We start from the raw sequence: 7,280 nt of genomic DNA, 5'->3' as shown, positions 1-7,280 counted from the left end.
AAACATATTTTCCTCCTTTCTCTAACCACCAGTTCCTAAACTTTTTAGTCACTGTTTCACAAAAACCAACTGTGCTCCTTCCTTGAAAGAAGGGTCAGGAATTTGAATGGCTACATACAAGGGATCTTAGCCCAGAAGTAACCAAGACAGAGAGGTGCCTGGAAGTGACAGAATGGGTAGAAGGGCAGGCAAATACAGCCCACATGAAACCTAAGCAGGTACAATCATTAGCTTAAGAGCTGGCGATATTATAAAGATGCTTTTCAGATAGGCAATTTATACCCTGGCAGATCTTATTCCGGCTGACTCTTTGTAATGTTCTTCATGCCAGTAACAGGAACTTGGCTCATCCAAGTCATCCACAGAGCTACAGATTTGCAAAAGCAAGCAGTGAAGATAAATCCCATATTTGTAGTTGCTGCTGACTGATTCTGTTGGAGAATCTGACTCTGGCATCTGCACTCTGTAACTCATGGAAAAAGTTACAACTTTCCGCTTTGCTACCTAATTTTAATCTGTATCTAACTTATTTCTTAGCCTGTCAGCACTTCTGAAAACTTTGCTATGGTAGGAGGCAGGTACTTCTCTCCAGCAGGGACACTGGACTTAATCATGAACTCTACTGTAAAGTTCCCTACTCCCCTGTTGTGCATCATGCATTGTGACAAGCAGGCACCAGCGTACAGGACTGAAAGACACCAGGCATAGAAGGATGATCATCTGCTCAGATCCAGAACTCATAGTTCTAAACTACATGGTTTAAACAGAAATTTAATCATTACCTATTTCAGCCTAAACTGACACTGACAGTCATGTCTGTGAGCTGTAGAAGCTGAAGAAGTTGTATGTCCCCTTCTGTTGCCCTTGATACAGTGCCAGCTAATTGTTGGCAGATAACTGGGGGCTATAATCTTCTAAAGTTACAGACCCATCTGCCAGAGCACTCCTACACTCTTGGGAATTTGGCTGGTGGTTCATAGGCACAGCTAATGGGAGTTTCCTCCCCTCTGCTCTTGCTGGCAGGAAGTGTTTTATTTATGGTATCACCGAATATTTGCTCTTCTTCAAGACAAAAGGGAGTTGTTACTGCTGGCTTCCCAAAAATAATCTTTTCAACCCTACTCCACTGAAAACAAGTCCTAAAAGGGAGTCACCAGGTTACACTGCTGTGGGTTTGATCACCTCTTGCATGGAATTCATGTCTATTTGCTTTAATGGTGTGGGATCAGGGCCCAACTCTCAGCCATTTTTTGCGAAGTGTACCATATTCCATTAACTGCTAAGAAACGCTTTTTCTTCTCCCCTCCAGGTTCTCCAAGCTGAAAGTTATTTGTGCCAGGAGAAAAGTGGGATCAGTAAGCCAACAATATATTGACTGGCCTGCCAGCAACTGCTTTACATGAAACAATTATAATTTAAGGAACTCAGTGATTTTAGTAATGAGCACACTCTTTGTAAGTTTCCAGAAAAGGGAAAACTAAAATTATTACAGGATACTATGGCTTTTACAGACAATTATATCCACTTAGGAATGCTAGCACAAGTTCTACTTATCTTTTTGTTTTTCCCTAGTATTATTGTACGCTAAGTGAACTCCCATGCTTCAAATGAGGTTAATCTGCTTTCAGCCACAAGTATAATTAAACTGTATTTGGTGTCACACAGAATCAACAGCAGATCTCTGATTTACATTTTACTATGCCAGTTTAACCTATTGCTATATTACTTAATTTTAATTGAACTGTGGCACCAAATACCATGTACAGTTATTACAGAAAAAAAATGGACTGTTACATTTCCCTTTAAGCAATTTAAGTTTCATATTTTGTTAATTTTCTTTAAGAGATTACAAGAAATTAGCCTGCTTGGCCTCCCTGCTTTGGCAAATTCAGCATTCCAAGTAACAATCACTTGCTGCAAAGATTTCCTAGGAAAAATGAAAGTAGCTTGGTAAATTTTATCACAGTGCAGTCTTTTACTTTATCTCTAACACATCTATAGCAGTCTAGCAGAGATGTTATGGCTCACTTCACTTTGAAAAAGAATACAGAACACTAATATTTTTTTTCCACATTACTTTGCTCTGAAGTTGATCTTTTCCTTCTCCAGGAAAATTCTACCTTCCTTCTACTTTCCTTCTCCAAGAAAGTTCTACACAATGTTCATCGAACAGTTGTGATTGAAAAAGACATTTAAGAGCATCAAGTCCAACCATTATCTAACTCTACTAAGTGTGATACTAAACCACGTCCCTTAGCACCACATCTATGTGCCCTTTAAACAAATTTAACCAGCTTCCTAGAGAAGGATTTTCAATGACAATTGTGCAAGCTGTTTCTTTGTAATAACCACTCTAATACTGAATAGCAGCATCTAACAAAAACTTACAAAGCTGAATCCAAACAGAAGTTGTCCAATTCAGGATTCAAAAAGCAAGACTAGCAGACTCTTAGCACAGGCTGGTTTTCTGGACTGTTTTAACCGTCCATTCTGCATTATAACGGCAACTGCAGGGGTAGGTTCCAGCATAGCTGTTTGAAAACTATTTCAAGAGAAGCTTTTCCAGATGTAGGTTCAAGTGTGCCAAATGGTGTGGCTCTTCAGTATAAAAAGCAAATTAGAAGTTGAGACTACGGTGCTTCAACAGCAAGCAGCTTTAATCAATGCTCAGCTCAAAGAACCTGCCCTCTCTCAAAAAAATTAATCATTCTGCAGGGCTTCATTTAGAGAGCAATACAAAATTCATGTCAAAGCCTGCCCCCCCAAGTTTGCGTTTTTCCACTCCCAGCAATACAAATTGTCTACAAACTATATGTCAGAAGGATTACTGCTCAGCCTTCAGTATGAATGTATATCCACAATACATAATGAAGCACCTGCTAGTGCTGTATGTTATATATAATTACTCTCTCATACAAGAAAAGATAGATTATCAGCTATCCAACCAATCAAATTATTTACCACATGAGATGGGATCTTATGGACAGAAAGAATTCCGCAAAGGCACAACATACCTGTCAGAAAAGCATTTGGTAACATTGCTGGTTCTTAGGTTATAGGAATTCTAAATTTTAACTCTTCCTCCTCTCAAAGAAACACTGATGTTTAGTGAACATCAATATCTGTGCATTATCTGAATACTTAATATTAAAATTTAACATAAAATGTACCATTGTATATTACTCTATTTTATCTCAGTATGTCAGCAGTGTACCTAGGCTGTGTCCAGTGTAGCACTTCCTACTGCTGAATTAAGAGTATTTTTTTAATTGGATAAGTTACTTCAATTCATACACCTAAATCTGGGATTCAGACTATTTTTTTAGAGGTTGACTTGCAGGGAGGAGAATATGAACATTCCATAGTGTTCTGTAGTATGTTTTTACCACACCAATTTCTAGACCCTCCTTTTCCTCTTCCTGCTTTCTCTCTCCCTTTCCAAACCACTGCAGGTTCCTTAAATGTGCATTGTACCACGAACAGTCAATCAGATCAAAACCCACCTAATTTTTCAGATGTGGTAACAGTTGCCACCTATTAATGTCCATCTCTGACTTACTGCTACTCAAAGTTCATGGAGATGCTTCCAAATAATTTTAAATATACCAAGTTAAAAAATGAGATCTTGACATTTAGAGCTAGAGGGCTGAAAGTATTCAGATCTCCTTCCACTACAGGAACAAGATCTACAATTGTATGAAGTATCACTGGCATTTGAAAGACAGATCTCTGGAAGCTCCCAAATTTTTATCTAACTGATAACATTAAAAAAAATAGTACTTGGTAGTATTGCATTTAAAACCAACCATGAAACTACTTATTAAAAATCAGTTTCTTCTACTGCTTGCTTAAAATGTGGATGAGGCAGGCTCTGTGTAAATAGCACCATATTATCTTCATCTGTGGGTATAATATCCAGCACATGCTGCATTCAACAAAAGAGCATCACATAAATGAGAATAAATAATTTTATCAGTCTCCCAAGAACAGGAAAGAACCATGCACCTGCATGAGTTGATCTGGAAAGGTTTTGGTTTTATTTTCTTCAATCCTTACTTTCAGATTTAGTAAATACAGTCTTAAAACATTCACCTTTAGAACCCTTTTTTACCCCCCAACTCACTAAGGATTAGTACTGTGACCCTAGATTATTCATTTGCTCTAAACATTCTTTGGCTTGCATGAAACTGCTGTGATATATGAGGGAAAAGAAAAACAGCAGCTTCAAAGAAAAAAAAAAGCCAAACCCAAACATGGTAGTAAGTAAAATTGCTAACATGAATTTTCAGTAAGTTATTAATTTTCAGAGTTATTTCCTGATTTTGTTTAGTAATCTAAGGATTTTAGAGAAATTTATTCAAAAAAATCCTAATGCGGATTTCTCAGGCTCTGCTGTAGGAGCAATTTTCTTTGCCTGGAACAAAATATATGAGCCTTTGGCCAAGCTCTCACCAAACCCCCTGGCAGAACAGAACCTGATCTGCACTATCAGGGATAGTTCAGTAACAACCAGTATTTATGTAACTGTTCACCACTGTATAGTCAAATACCTCTGAAATAAATACATCTTTACTTCCCAGCAATGCGACAGCAAATACAAAGGGATCATAATCAGGCTCGAGCCTCCAAAAGCAATGTTTTTGAGACAGCCAAGAGGTTTAATGGAATTAAACTAAATAAGGATAGACCTGACTGTCACAGGACTGGTTTCCCCACATAAACAGTATTTTTCAATACATCTGCATATACCAGTGGAAAACAGATGATACTTTCATCTCCAGGGAGAGTCTCATACAAGTGTATCATTGAATTATATGCTGTACTACCTTCACTTACAAATCTCATTCAGCACCTACAATTTTAAAATGGATTGATAACAGTTCAAGAAACTACTGACATATTCAGTTTTTAATTAGATCTCTTCTTGGCTGAGCATCTTTTCACATCTTGTTAGAGTCTATGTTCCTTTGCACTTCTCAAGAGATACTTAGGCACAAGAGTCACACAAATGCCTGATGGAAAAGACAGATGAGTCAAACTGTTGGAAAGTTCCCAGGGCAGCAGTTCAAATCACTAATTCTTCAGACTTTTTCCTCTGCTACATGTCAGATGTGTCACTGATTTAACAACCATTGCCTAAAGAGACTTGATTATGTGCCACAATCAACCCTCTTAATTAATCAAAGCAGCAAGTGGAAAATAAGAGGAGAATATGTTCACTTTCAACTTCATTCCTAACTTACAGGAATAAAGTCAGTAATTCTTTTTGTTAACTTCTCTGATTAAGTGATAATAGCAAATAGTGACAGAGGAGGTATACAGTTATTGCATTGTTTCCACAGAATGCTACAGTAACTGAAATAAAAGCCAGAATTATGCAAAAGGTCAACCAAGTGAAAGCAGCAGTTTCCAATTACAAAGACAGTTTGCCTTTTTCAGAGTTGTATGAAAGAGCCGCGTATCTTGCAGGCATACATTCTCTGCAACACAAAATTAAAACGTCAATGTTGACCTGAAAATAAAATACAACATCTATCTCCCTGCCTGTTTTTCAGGGTCAAAAAAGAGATGACAAAACAAAGATCACATAAAATAGACCAACACAGTCAACATCGATCCATCATGAGTCCCCTTCCGACTATTGTCCCAAAGCTGTCAGTAAACAAGGCCAGTCTGACAGGCTTCTCATTCTCTACAACAATGACTTTGTCCCATTTGCCCTATGCATCATGAAGATTCAGTCTCCCTTCTTTGCATGAAATACTGAAAAATAAATTTTCCTGAAGATAGATTGGTTACATAGATGAGTACAGAAAAAATTAATACAGATAAGCATATTTCTCACACTTTGTCTTTTCAGCATATTGGTCGCTGCCTGTTTATTTCCTTTAGTAAAGGAAAAAACCTCAAGGAAATTCAGTACAAAAGAAGTAAAATAAAGAGAATTCAGGCATCCATAACTGCTTGTGGATTACAAATCCATTTGTTAACTCCCCCTATACAGCTAGGTTTTAATTTTCCAGTCTATTCAAAGTATTTTTTTTTTTTAATTTTAAGTAAAAGGAAATTAATTTTAGCCTATCAGAAGCATTTTGGTTAAAATACATTGCTTTTCCTATCAGGTCTCTAAAACCTGAAGCAAACTCCAACTGGTATTAGGGTTCAGCATCTCCTTAAATTTTCTCACCTGAAAAATACCCCATGTGCTTATAGTTGAACAAAGTAGGCTTGATTGCAGCTGTAAATTCCTGCCACACCAACTTCACATCATCATTTGGAAATGAAAAGCAAAACTAATACTGCAATATTGGTGGTCCGCAATAACCCAACAGCTGGAGACATCTTTCAAAAGCTGGAATTTATGCTGAAGAAAAACTGTTCTTTGTTCATTGGGCACATTGCTTGTTATTTTGCTCACATTTGGTTGCAGGGAAGCATCAGGAAAACACACTTTTACCTTTGAAATGTTAAATTTGGAGTATGAATAAACACCTGGGCTTCCCCCCCCCCCCCCCCCCCACTTAATTTCAAGCATTCCTTTCTAGAATTTAACATCAAGAGACCCCCCAGTTTTCATGGCATCTTTAAAAGGTTATCACAAATGATAAGTGTGTCAAAGTCAGGAAACTGAAAAGACATCTCGAACAGTGTGTTAAACACCAACCCATTTTGAGTTCCATTCCTTACTATTCAGAGACACGCTTCAAGTTTCAGAGAAACCAGATCTTCACCACTGATACTTTAAACAGCAATACCACTAAACTTAGTAAATTAAGGCTGAAAACATCTTTTTCTGGCAGAGACCAGTTTCAGTGGAATGTATTTTGCTGATGACTTAGCCACCTTCAGAGTATACTGTGATTTATTCAGTAATTTTAGATGCTGTTTTTCAGGAAATGGAGAACTATGTTTTTTTCTGAGTGTATTAAAAAAGTTAATTTCTTCTGAAAGTCTCCCTTTTTCAAACAAAATACTTGTGACCTATTTCTTCAACCAAGAGAAACTTGAGACAAAGGCATGATATTTTCTTCATTACAAATAAACTATGCAGTTAAAGAGATGAATAAACTTCACAATATAGACAGAGGTACCATTTAAAAAAAAAAATATATATACATTTACTTTAGGAGGTATAAATGTGCAAGAAAAGGTTTTCTTTGCTAGGTAACAGCCTAAGTTAAGACTTACCTTGGGCAAATCCCAGGATCCAAGGAAGACTATAATGCTGGCAACTTCAAGAGTCTCACCACCTATGTCCTTTATATTCTGCCTTCCCACTA

This window comes from Indicator indicator, chromosome 16 (genome assembly GCF_027791375.1).
Source record: "Indicator indicator isolate 239-I01 chromosome 16, UM_Iind_1.1, whole genome shotgun sequence".
Lineage (NCBI taxonomy): Eukaryota > Metazoa > Chordata > Aves > Piciformes > Indicatoridae > Indicator > Indicator indicator.
The sequence above is the reverse complement of the archived record's forward strand: the minus strand, read 5'-3'. Positions refer to the sequence as shown.